Source organism: Chiloscyllium punctatum, chromosome 4 (genome assembly GCF_047496795.1).
Source record: "Chiloscyllium punctatum isolate Juve2018m chromosome 4, sChiPun1.3, whole genome shotgun sequence".
Taxonomy (NCBI): Eukaryota; Metazoa; Chordata; class Chondrichthyes; order Orectolobiformes; family Hemiscylliidae; genus Chiloscyllium; species Chiloscyllium punctatum.
The window spans coordinates 36,734,976-36,748,924 of NC_092742.1; the positions used below are offsets into that span (position 1 = coordinate 36,734,976).

The 13,949-nt window shown below is 39.8% G+C and overlaps 1 protein-coding gene across 3 annotated transcripts in view; it reads left to right on the forward strand.

Moving 5' to 3' along the window:
• The window catches only part of rtn1a (reticulon 1a), a 244,232-nt gene that overhangs the window by 583 nt on the left and 229,700 nt on the right, over positions 1 to 13,949 (forward strand). The window lies entirely within an intron of this gene.

A 13,949-nucleotide genomic window follows, 5' to 3' on the forward strand; every position in this document is an offset into this window, starting at 1 on the left:
TAATATTGCAGACGCATTTTGCCTTGCCTGTTAGAAATTGGCACGATTCACAGGATTCTTTGTTAAAAATGTTGGCACTAATCCTGAGTCTGATTTTTAGAACAGGCTGAAGTAGGCTTGACTCCTGTTTGAAACAAGTTCTGAAGTTGTGGCATCGGACGAATCTTTATCGTATTGATGGCAACCTTTGAATTAGTTAATTGTTGGGATTTTTTTTACAGATGCAGACAGTGTTTTAAACTTAACCGTGAATAGAAGGAAGGCAGTGGCGTAGTGGTATTGTCAGTGGACTAGTGATCCAGAATCTCAGATTTGCATTTCACCATGAATTGAAATTTCACTAACATTCTTGAATAAAGGTCCCTCTGGTTGACTTGTGAACTTTCAGGATATTATCACCTGGTCTGGCCAAAATCTGACTTCATAGCATTTGTTTGATTCTTGTTGGATGGGCAATAAATCAAATTAGTATAAAGTTAGTTGTTCTTAGAATCACAGAATTATTATAGTGCAGAAGGAGGTTATTTAGCCCATTGTGCTTTACCAGCTCTACTGTCTCTTTATAATCTCCTGCCTTTTGCCCAGATCCTTGCTCACCATTATTATCTGAAAATACATCCAATGCTTTGTTGAATGCCTTGACTGAATCTGCCTTCACCATATTTCCAGGCAGTGCATTGCATAACAGTGAACAAGTTTTTTCCTTATGTCAACTTTACTTTGTTTGAACATCTCCTTATATCTATAAATTTTCCTTTCAGTTTTGTTTCTATTACAAGTGGAAAAACTTTACCCTATTTACTCTGTCAACCCCACTCATGATTTTGAAGTCCTAAATGAAACCCCCTCAGCCTTGTTCACTCCAGGAAGAACAATCACACTCTCTTCAATCTATCCTTGTAGCTAATGCTTCTCATTCCTGGAATCATTCTAGTGAATTGCTTCTACTCTCTCTCCAGTGCACTCCATGTTTCCTATAATGTGGCTTCCACACCTGTATACAGTCACCTGCTGTGGTCTAACAAATGCCCTGAACAAGTTCAACATTACTCCCTTAGTTTAGTACTTTGTGCCCCTAGAGGACTATGCTGTATTGTCTTCACATGTCCTGCCACCTTCAAAGATCTGTACACATATACAGCCAGGCCTGTGCGCTCCTATACCTGCTTTGTGCCCTGTATTTTATATTGTCTTTGTGTTCTTATGATCAAAGCTCAGCACCATACATTTCTCTGCCTTGAACCTTACTTGCCCACTCCACCAACTTGTCAATGTTCTTTTGGAGTTCCACAATATTGTCCTCACTATTTTCAGTTCAACAAATTTTAGTGTCATCTGCAAACTTTGAAATTGTCCTCTGCACAACAAGATTCAGATCATTGATATATATTAATCAAGAAATGTTGCTGGGTCAAAATCCTGGAATTCTCTCTCCAAGGACATTGTGGGACCACCTACAGCATATGGACTGAGGATGCTCAAGAAGGCAGGACAGAAGTGGGTACTGCAGACATTGGGGATCAGAGTCAAGATTACAGTGGTGCTGGAGAAGCACAGCAAATCAGGCAGAATCCGAGAAGCAGGAAAATCGACATTTCGGGCAAAAGCCCTTCATCATACTCCAGAAGGTACCTCACGACAACCTTCTCAAGGGCAACTCAGGACAGGCAATAAATGTTGGCCAGCCAGTGATACCCACGTCCCAAGAGTGAATTGAAAAAAATTGAAATTGAAATGCACTGGTTATTGGAGCTTGGTTAATTGAAATTAATTGTTGCTTTGAAAATGACATTTTGGGTCCGTAGGACTTTTGAATAAAAATGCAATGTAGGCTGTTTATAAAGTTAAAGAATCACTTCATTTAGTGGGGAAGTCCTTTGTTGTTAGTTGAGGAAAGAAATGATGAATATTTCAAGTGTCAGATGAATCCCACATTGCAATCTTGAATGCCGACATTTAAAATATTCATTGCTCACAAAATGCCATTTTCTGTTTATTGATTGTATGGCTCAGTAGGGAAACAACTTGAAGTTGGCACTAAATGTGTATGCTTCAGCATTTTGAAGTAAGTGCATTTTATAATTTAGTAAACCACAGTCAATGTAGTTTCAGAAGAAAGTGATCATGACACATTGCTTTATTTTGAGCAACTGGAATTTGAGGTTAATTTTCCAAATCTAGTTTGGAAAGCCCGAAAATGTAATGACCCTTGACTTCTAAAAGAAATATGACACAATTGCAAGCACAATCTATTTTTGAAGTTTAAAATTTAGAGCAAATCCAGCAAATAATTTCTAAAAATTAAAGCATAGAAAGCAGTAATTCGTTCATTAGAGTAAGTGGTACTCACTAAGGATTATTGCAACCCTATTATTTGAAATGCAAGTTAAGGTTTATATTCAGAATATTGGAGAACATTACTCAAACCACCTTAGAAGAGCCAGCAGAGAAGGCAGTTCTGGCTAATATTAATCAAAATATGCAAGTGATTGGAACAACGGAAATCTACAACTACAGATTCACCACAACAATTCACCAAGGCTTCTTAGAGAGCAATTTCAAAACCCATGACCTCCATAGCTTAGAAAGACAAGAGCAGCAGAAAAGTGGGAACGCTACTACGAGAAGTTCCCCTCCAGGCCACACACCAACCTGATTTGAGACTGCATTGATGTTCCTTCACTGTTACTAAATTAAAAGCCTGAGAACTCCCTCCCTAACAGCACAGTGGGGGTGCCCGCACTACGTGGACAGAAGTGGTTCAGAAAAGTGGAGTCACCTTCTCAAGGATAAACATTAAGTGTTGTCCTAGACAGTAATACCCATATCTTGTGAATTAATTAAAATATGTGGTTTAATGCATACAAGCGTAAGGAACTGTGGTTGAAAACAAACTGCTGGAAATACTCAGCAGGCCTAACAGCATCTGTGAAGAGAGAGAAACTTACCGGGGTAATTTCAGATTTGAGTGGAATATGACCCTCCTTCAGAATTTTTCCAGTTTGCATACAGTTTTCTTTTTCAGTTTACATTGAACATGACTGGAGCAGCAAATGAAGATTTTCAAGCTCTGCTTACCATAGCCAAACTGGATAGTGGTATGGTAAATTATTTCCGGTCAAAACCTAAGGACAGCACAAAAAAAAGTTTAGAGAAATCCCACAGAGTTGATCCCTTGGGCTATTTTAGCCTTTAAAGGATATTTTGTAGAGATCTATTAATAGAGTAGTTGTACACTAGACATGGAGCTAAATACCACTTTATATTAAACTATGATATTAGAAGAAGCAGACATCTCTTAAACTGAGAAACGTAAAACTCACTGACAATAATTGCAATGTATTAAAAAGTTTCACATAAGATTAGTAGAGGCAACAATCAGGTATTGTTTGAGTAAATGTTGAGTGTTATAATGTTGGACCTTATGATTTTTCAGAAAGGATGTTCTCAGTCTGGACAAATGGTCTTTCTCAGCAATATCTGCTTCTAAGCAAAACTTTTTTTTTGTAATGTTTGTCACAGAGCAAATCAATGTAGTTTGAGGTTTTGTCCTTAATCATGGATCAACTGACATTGTCTAAATTCATTCTGTACATTCTTTGCTCTTTGGTTCATCATTTATCCTTTCAAGTCAAAACAAAAAAATTCTTACTTGAATGGGAGAGTGTTGTATGTTTCTTTGGGAGATACCCTGGAATTTGTTCTGGTATGCTGACCAATTATGAGTAGTATAACTGATTATCCAAACAATTTTTTAAAATGAATCTTTCTTGCTGTTTCTCAAAAATACTTAACTTGGTTTTTAGTTCCTACAATAATTATTTGTGCAGAGTGTTTTGGTTACAGTGGGCATTAACATGTATGTCATTTTTTTGTATTGATAGTACTGCACAATAACTAAGGCTGTTCAGTCTTTCATAAATGACTACACACAATTAAAACAGAAGTGTTGAGATAATTGTTACCCTGCTACTTATTGATTCATTATAACGTCTCATGAAAGGACATAGATTTGCATTTGGACACATCTGACATTCTGTCTTTGAAACATAATTCCTGGTGAATTTGGACATTGAATTATGCTGTGTTACCTTTCAGAAGCTGCAATGCTCAATGTAGATCAAGGTGCTTATGTTAGATCTTTAGTGTAGATAAAACCTAGTTATAAGTATTTCTACATTTATGTTTAATGAAGATAAATAATATACTTGCTGCTAAGTCAGTTTAGAAACACAGCATTTCTCCCCTAACGAACAGGAATTGCTGTAAGAATTGTTGGGAAAGGAGTGAATTTGAACTACTTTGAACTCAATCAAGCATCCTTTAAAACTTTACTGGTACATTTGGAAATCTGGAATGTAATGTGATACTTTTTTGATGCTTCACTCATTTCCTATCTTGTATAGTAAATCAAAATCTGGGCTTATTGGGGGTTGTGCAATATGAAGGAGTGTAAAGCAGTGAACTTACTCAATGTTATGGATCCTTCACAATTGCTGCAGGTGTAATAATAAATGGTTTGTGGTTTGTAGCAATAATTTTCACTTATTTAGTGTCTTTAATGAAATAAAGTACCCCCAATGCACTTTGATGAAATTTAGTTCGGCATATTTAGTGGGGTGGCATGGTGGCTCAGTGGTTAGCATTGCTGCCTTGCAGCGTCAGGGACCCGGATTCAATTCCAGCCTCGGGTGACTGTGCAAATTCCACGCAAACAGTCCCCTATATTTGTCTGGGTTTCCTCCGGGTGCTCCGGTTTCCTCCAACACTCCAAAGATGTACAGGTCAAGTGAACTGGCCATGCTAAATTGCCCACGGTGATATGTGCACGAGTAGGGGAATGGGTCTGGGTGGGTTGCTCTTTGGAGGGTCGGTGTGGACCTGTTGGACCAAAGGGCCTGTTTCCACACTGTAGGGAATCTAAATAAATAAAAAATAAAATATACTAAGTCAAAGAATGTATTTGGAGAGCTTACCAAAACTTGGTGAAACGTTGCTTTTAAGAAAGGTCTTAAAGCAGCAGAGTACTTTGAGAAATAGACTGGTTTAGGTTTGAAAGTTCAATCCAAAATGTAGATGGCTAAGAGTAGAGTGTAAGCTAGGGTTAGTGATCACAACATGGTAACATTTCATATTCCATTTGAGGGACAACAACTTCAGTCCCAAACAGTGTCCATAGTTTAAATACAGATCTATGAAAAAACATTGTCAAAAGTGTACAAAGTTAAAAATCACACAACACCAGGTTATAGTCCAACAGGTTTAATGGAAGCACTAGCTTTCGGAGCGTCACTCCTTCATCAGATGGTTGTGGAGGACTACAACCTGGTGTTATGTGATTTTTAACTTTGTACACGCCAGTCCAACACCGGCATCTCCAAATCTTGTCAAAAGTGAGCTGGGAAAATAGATTAAGGGGAAGGAAGGCAAGTAGATGAACAATGACAGATCTTGATCAGGTATTTCCTAACACTTCAGGAAGTTCTATTTCTGATCAAAAGAAGGACTTTATGAGAAGGATGAACACCTATTGTTAACAAAGTTGATCAAGGAAGAAATCGAATCCAAAAACTAAGGCATAAAAATAGCAACAAACCAGCTAGGATTAATTCAGCATAAAATCACTACAGTGCAGACAGAGGCCAATTGGCCCATCAAGGCTGCACTGACCCTCTGAAGAGTATCCAAATCAGATCCACCCCCACTCCATCCCCATCCCCGTAACCTTGCATTTACCATGGCTAAACCACTACCTGTCACGTCCCTGGACATTATCAGAAAATTTAGTATGGCCACCTAACCTTCACAGTTTGGACTGTGGGAGGAAACTGGAGCCCCTGGCGGAAAGTCACTTAACTTTTTTTCAGGTTGGAAAGACAGAACTAATGGAGTATCACAAGGATCAATCTAATTATTTACCATCTATATCAGTGACTTTGAGGAGGGGGCAATGTATTCAAATTTGCTTTCGATACAAAAGTAATTAGGAGGGCGTGTTATGAGGAGGGCATAAAAAATCAGTAAGTGGATTTTGCTAGTTTGAGTGCATGCGCAAAAGCTTGGCAAATGAACTTTCATGTAGGAGAGTATGAGATCATATATTTTGGTATGAAGAATCAAAAAGCAGATGATTATTTAAATGAGACTCCATAAAAATGCAACACAGATCTGGATATTTTATGTATGGAACACAAACATTAGCATGCAAATACAGCAAGTAATCAAAAAGTCAAATGGAATTTTGGCCTTTATTGTTTGAGATTTGGAGCTTATAAACAGTCAAGGGTGTTGGTGTGGTCGCACCTGGAATACTGTGTACAGAATATAATGGCATTGGATGGAGCTCAAAATAGATTAAGTAACTAGGCTGATTCCTGGGATGAAGGGGCTGACTTATCAGGACTGCTAAACAAGTTAGGCCTGTATTCATTAGAATTTAGAAGAATGAGATGTGATGAATGAGATCTTATTGATACATACAAAATTCTGAAGGGGCTTGACAGGATATATGTTGGAAGACGTTTCCACTATTGGGGGAATCGTGAGTTTCACGACATTGATTCAAAACTGATGTGTGAAGTAATTTCTTCTCCAAGAGGGTAGTGAATGTCTGGAATTCTCTATCCAACAGTTGTGGAGGCTCAATTACTGAAAATATTTGAAGAGGAAGTATATTTTTGTAATATCAGTTTGGAGGCCATGAGAGTTGGCACAAAAGACACCTGGGGAGATCAGTCATTACCTTGAAGGGAAGGCTTGACAGGACAAATGTCTTACTCTGCTACCATTTCATATATTTTTATGATGTCAGCTGATGTCATTACTGAACAAATCAGATCGCAGAAAAATATCTGACCTGATATATGTATAAAAATCTATAGTTTATCTGGTGCTCATTTATTGAAAAATAGTGACCTGAGACTGCAGAGTTCCTTACATATCAGAACAGAAATTAATTTAACAAAATACAAAAAATGAAAAATAAACTTAGAAATAGAACATCACGTAAAAAAATCTTTAAATACCTTGCAAATCAAAATTTTAATCCATTCACCAACTTTGTCACTTTAAAATTGTCACTTTGTCATTTCAAATCCAGAAAAAACGTTCTGTATCAGATCATGCAGCTGATTATCCTCTGTTCCTTTTTGTGAACTGTGAAGTCATCTTGCATGAATATTCACAAAACTGAGAGCTTAGATTTTTCTAAACTTGAAGATCTCTAACCAAACATTCCTTGTCTGGAAGCTGCACAAAATAAACTTTTCTACTGAGGTAATAATGTACTCCATAAACTGAACTGGTCTACACGCCTTTTATAGGACTGAAACTATATTTGCTTCTGACCTTGGTCAGGTCTTCTTTGAAATGCCTCAAAACATTTTTAATCTTTGGGTTTTATAAGCTGAAATCAATCCATGATTATCCTGAACCAAAAACAAGCTAATATCCCTCAAACTTTACCTCACTTGTCCTAAACCATCACAATAAAAGTCTTCCATTAATATTCCAAGAGCTCCCTGTGCTCTGACACATGTACTGGATTAAGTTAAAAATTACACAACACCAGGTTATAGTCCAACAGGTTTAATTGGAAGCACACTAGCTTTTGGAGCGCCACTCCTTCATCAGATGGTGCTTCCAATTAAACCTGTTGAACTATAACCTGGTGTTGTGTGATTTTTTTTTTAAACTTTGTACACTCCAGTCCAACATCGGCATCTCCAAATCATGAGTACTGGATTAAGTCATTATTCATCGAATCATAGAATCCCTACAGTTTGGAAACAGGCCATTTGGCCCAATGGAGTCCACATCTCCGAAGAGCATCCCACTCAGATCCCTATCCTATGTCTATAAACCTGCATTTCCTATGACTAACCTGCACACCTTTGAACTGGAGGGACTGTCTGACGTAGATTTTATTTAAGCCCTTCAAAAACGTAACCAAGCCTATTTGCCACTATTTTAAAATCCAAATTAGCCACCTTTTAATCACAAGTGGAAGAAACAGAGTTCCTGGGGAGAGATTAGAGAACATTACAGAGCTAGTTAGCAACAGGTATGCAATTTAAATTCAAGGATAAGAATCTTCTATTTGGGGTTTATGAACCAGAAGCCATTAAGTAGTAATATAGATAATAATTGAATGGGACTTGATGCAGGGTACCATACAGGTATAACGTTTTGTTAAGTTAACTGATATTTACAGAGAATGAAAGATAGGAGGTTTAATCAAGAACATTGAAATACTGTAGTTATGTTTGGAAGCGATAAAGGCATGATGGACTTGTAGTGGGTGATTATACAGGTGAAATATCACAGCCTTTGTAGTGGGGAGAATATGGACTCAAGATGAGCACATTATCAAACAAAACAATGAGATTATTAATAAATCTTGCTTAATGTGAGACAAAATTCCTGGAGTTTGAGTGGGCCGAAGATGATGTCTTCATTTTCTAGAAGGTATAATATGAGAAAATTATCCAAAACTGGCATTCATTATATTTGATTAGATTCTCTACAGTGTGGAAACAGGCCCTTTGGCCACACACCGCCCCTCCGAAGAGAAATCCACCCAAACCCATTCCCCTACCCTATATATACCCCTGACTAACACACTTAACACAATGGGCAATTTAGCATGGCCAATTCACCTGACCTGCACATCTTTGGATTGTGGGAGGCAACCGGAGCACCAGAGCTCTGGGAGAATGTGCAAACTGCACAGTAACCCAAGGCTAGGTTTGAACCTGGGAGGCTGGTGATGTGAGGCAGCAGTGCTAACTGCTGAGCCACCATGCTGCTCCAGCATTGAGGAAGATCAAGATCAGTAGTAGAGAGGTAGAGCAGAGACTTGTGGAAGCTCATTTTATGTATTCTGATGGTGCCACCAAGCCTCAGTATTTAGATGAAATGAAGAGGCAGCTAAAGTCCCATAGATTTAAGTAGTAGCAGAATCGTAGAATTGGTACAGTGACAAAGGAGGCTTTTTGGCCCATTGTGCCTGCACTGGCTTATCAAAAAAGTGTGATTACCTAATGCCAATGTTCCGCTTTCTTCCTATACCCTTATACTCAGTTTCTACCTAAGTAATAATCCAATGTACCCTTGAATGTATCACTGGAACCTGCTTCCATATTTCAGGGCAGTGCATTTCATACCCAACTACTCACCATTTAAACATTTTATTTTTTCTCATATCACCCTTGCTTTTTTGCACATCACTTTAAATCTACGTGCAATTCTTTTTGTACAGGTTCAAGCGGGAACAGCTTCCCTCTATCTACTGTATCCACCCCACCTATCATTTGAAAGTAAATCTCTTCTCCGCTTAAAGGAGAACAGTCCCAACTTGAATCTGTTCTCACATCTGAAATTTCTCATTCCTGGAACAATTCTTATTAAGCACTTCTATACAGTTTGCAGTGTAGTCACATCTTTCCTATAATGTGGCACCCAGAACTGTACACAATACCCTTACTGAGGTCTAATAAGTGTCTTGTTCAAGTTTACGGTCACCTCCTTGCTCTTGTACTCTATGCCCCTATTGAGAATGCCAAGAGCATTGTATGTTTTATTAACTACTTTCTCTATCTGTCCTACCACCTTAAATGATTTGTGCACATAAATACCCAGGCCCCTCTGCTCCTGCATTATCTTTAGAATTTATTTCGGCTGTCAATGTTTTTTTGACCAAAATGCATCACCTCACATTTGTCTGCATTGAACCTCTACTGCCAACTAATTGCCCATTCCACCATCTTGTCAATGTTCTTTTCAAATTACGCTCTACTCTCTTCACAATTCCAAGTTTCATGTCATCTGCAAACTTTGAAATTGTCCCCTACACATCAAGATCCAGATCATTAATAAATGTTAGGAAAAGCCAGGGGCCCATTATTGACCTATGGAATTCCACTACACTCCTTCATCCTGCCTGAAAGATATTTATTGATCTTTTCTTTCTTTTTTTCTGTTACTCAGCTAATTTTGTACCCAAATTGCTACTTTCCCTTTGTAATATGACATCACACTTCCCTCGCAAGTCTGTGTGGCACTGTTTCAAAGACGTTTTAGAAATCCGTGGACACCACAATGTTACCCTCATTGAGCTTTTCTTTTACTCCTTCAGAAAACACAATTTCTCCTTTTTTAAAAAACTGTGTGGACTTTTCCTAATCAACCCACCTTTTTAATGTGACCACAAATTATATCCACATAATGGGTTCTAGAAACTCTCCCACCAACAAAGTTAAATTAACTGGCCTGTAGTTGCTGAGATTATCCTTGCACCCTTTTCTTGAGCAAGGATGTTAATGATTGCAATTTTCCAATATTCTGGCACCTTCTCTGAGTCCAGGAAAGACTGAAAAATTATGGCCATTGCCCCTGCGCTTCTTTCAAAATCCTTGCATGCATTTCATCCAGTCCCAGTGAATTGTTAACTTTAAGTATAGTCTATCCAAGTCTTCATACTTATTAATTGATTACAATGACTTTCGAACCTTCCTAGAGACAAGAGTTCTCTCCTTGTCACTGTGGCCTGGACAGCATCCTTAGATGCAAAATATACAGTTAACACCTTAGCCATGCCCTTTCCTCTATCTGTAAGTTCCCTTTTTGGTCTCAAATTGGCCCAATTACTCCTCTAACCACCCTTTTATGATTTATATGCCTGTACAAAACTTTGGGATTCCTTTTTATGTTAGTTGCTAATCTTTTCTCAGAATTCCTTTTTGCTTCTCTTATTTGCTTTTTCACCTCCACTCTAAACCTTCAGTATTCCTCTGGATTCTCAATTATATTTGTTTTGCCTTACACCTGTCATTAGCACACTTTTTCTTTCTAATGTTAATTTCTACCTCCTTTGACATCCAGTGAACTCTGCATTTGTTTGCTCTCTTCCATTTTGATGGTTCAGAAGATATTCTGTTGTGAAAAACATTTTATTGGGAATCTAAATGAAACAGGTTGATAGAAGCAAATTACTGCAGATGCTGGAATCTGTACCGAAAACAACAAATGCCGGAGGTCACAGTGGGTCAAACAGCATCCATAGAGAGAGAGAGCAAGCTAACGTTTTGAGGCAAGCTGACTCTTCATCAGAGCTGAAGTGAAGCGTGGAGGGGACAGCATTTATGCTATAGTTTGGGGTGGCAGGGGTGTGGGGCTAATAGGTATAGAGTGCTGGTGGAGAAATTATGTCAATAGTTCAGATTAAGTGATCGGAATGGGAGATTGACAGAACAGTGGTGTGCCTCCTGCCAGATTTGAAAGGACAGACAGTCCGACTGGGATGGAGGGAGGGGAGAGAGGACATGAAAGCACACTATAACAAGCTAAAAGAAGCGGAAGAAGTGGGAATTGGTTCACAACTTGAAGACATAGAACTCAATATTAAGTCCAGAAAGCCTAAGCTGAAGATGAGCTGCTGTTCCTCTAGTTTGCACTGTAATTTACAGGAACACTGCAGCATGCCGTGGACAGCCATGTGGGCATGCAAGCAGAATGCTGTGTTCAAATGACTGGCTTAGTCAGGTTCATGCTTGTGCACGGACTAGAGGTGTTCCGCTAAGCAGTCACCCAGTCTGCGTTTGGTTTCTCCAATGTAGAGGAGGCCACATTGGGTGCAGTGAATACGGTATACAAGATTGGAGGAGGTACAGGTGAATGCTGCTTCACCACGGAAAGACTGTTTAGGCCCTTAGATGGTGAGCAGGGAGGAGGTGAAGGGGCAGGTATTGCACCTTCTGCGGTTACATGGGAAGATGCTGTGGGAAGGTGCCTTCACTGTAGCTTGTCACACCCCAAGTCCTGCATTCTCCCAGTTCCTTCACCTACAGCACATCTGTTCACCTTCCAAAACAGCACTGTTGACATGGCTTGCTTCTTCCATGATCCCGCCCACTGTGGTTGACAGGGCCCTCAACTGCATATGACCTATCTCCTGTGCTTCTACCCTGCCCCTTCCCATCACTCACAGCAGTGTAATCAGGTTACCCTTGACCTCTCTTTTCATCCCCACCATGCTTCACATTCAAAGAATCATTAAACAACTCCAGCAACAAACACATCTTTCCCCCGTCTGCATTTCACAGGGATCATTCCCACCAACACATCAGAGTCCATTCCACAACCACCAACACGACCCCCTTCCTTTATGGCATCTTCCATGTAACCACAGAGGGTGCAAAACCTGCCCCTTCACCACTTCCCTGTTCACCATCCAAGGGTGTAAACAGTTTTTCCACGTGAAGCAACATTTCACCTGTACCTCCTCCAATCTTGTGTATTGTATTTGCTGCACCCTGTGTGGCCTACTCTACATTGCAGAAACCAAATGCAGACTGGTTGGCCACTTTGCGGATCACCTCGTGTGCAAGCATGACCCTGACCTTTCTGTAGCTGGTCATTTTAACACCGCATCCTGCTCATATGCCACCGTGTTTATCCTTGGCCTGCTGCAGTGTTCCAGTGAATCACACTGCAAACTGGAGGAACAACATCTCATCTTAAGACTAGGCGCTTTACAGGCTTTGGCCTTAATATTGAGTTCAACATCTTCAAATTGTGAACCAACTCCTACTTCTTCCCTTTCTTTCAGTTGGTTACAGTGTGTTTTCGTGTCTTCTCTCCCCTCCCTCCATCCCAGTGGGACTGTCTGTCCTTTCAAATCTGGCAGGAGACACACCATTGTTAGAACATAGAATATAGAAAAGTACAGCACGGAACAGGCCCTTTGGCCCATGATGTTGTGCTGAGGATTATTCCTAATCTAAAATAAAATAACCTAACCTATGCACCCCCTCAATTCACTGCTGTCCATGTGCCTGTCCAGCAGTTGCTTAAATGTCCCTAATGACACTGTTTCCACCACCACTGCTAGCAACACATTCCATGCATTCACAACTCTCTGCGTAAAGAACCTACCTCTGACGTCTCTTCTATAGCTTCCTCCTAACCTTAAAACTATGACCCCTGTGTCAGTCAATCCTGCCCTGGGGAAAAATATCTGGCCATCGACTCTATCCATGCCTCTCTTTAGCTTGTACACCTTGATCAGGTCATCTCTCTCTCTGCTTCTCTCCAGAGAGCAAAGTCCGAGATTAGTTAACCTCCCTCTTCATAAAACAAGCCTTCCAGTCTAGGCAGCATTCTGCTAAACCTTCTTTACACCCTTTCTAAAGCCTCTGTATCTTTTCTATAATAGGGTGAACAGAACTGGACACAATATTTCAAATGTGGTTTCACCAGGGTTTTGTAGAGCTGCAGCAAAATCTCAACTCTTGAACTCGATCCCCCTGTTAATGAAAGCCAAAACATCATATGCTTTCTTAACAACCCTATCCACTTGGGTGGCAACTTTGAGGGATCTGTGCACTTGAACACTGTTCCTCCACACTGCCTAGAATCTTGCTCTGATCCTATATTCAGCATTCAAGTTCGACCTTTCTAAAATGCATCACTTTGCATTTATCCATGTTGAACTCCATCTACTATTTCTCAGCCCAGCTCTGCATCCTGTCTATGTTGCGCTGCAGCCTGCAATAGTCCTTGATACAATCAACGTACTTCCAATCTTTGTGTCATTGGCAAATTTACTAACTCACCCTTCAACCTCATCATCCAAGTCATTTATAAAAACTACGAAGAGCAGAGGCCAAAGAACAGAGCCCTGCAGGACACCGCTCGCCACTAACCTCCAGGCAGAATACTTTCCAGCTACAATCACTCTGCCTTCTTTCAGCCAACCAATTCTGAATCCAGATAGCCAAATCTCCCTGTATCCCATACCTCCTGACTTTGAATGAGCCTACCATAGGGAAGCTTAGCAAATGCCTTGCTGAAGTCCATGTACATCACATCCAATGCTCTCCCTTCGTCGACCTGTCTCGTCACCTCCTCAAAGAACTCAATAAAATTTGTGAGGCACAACCTGCCCCTCA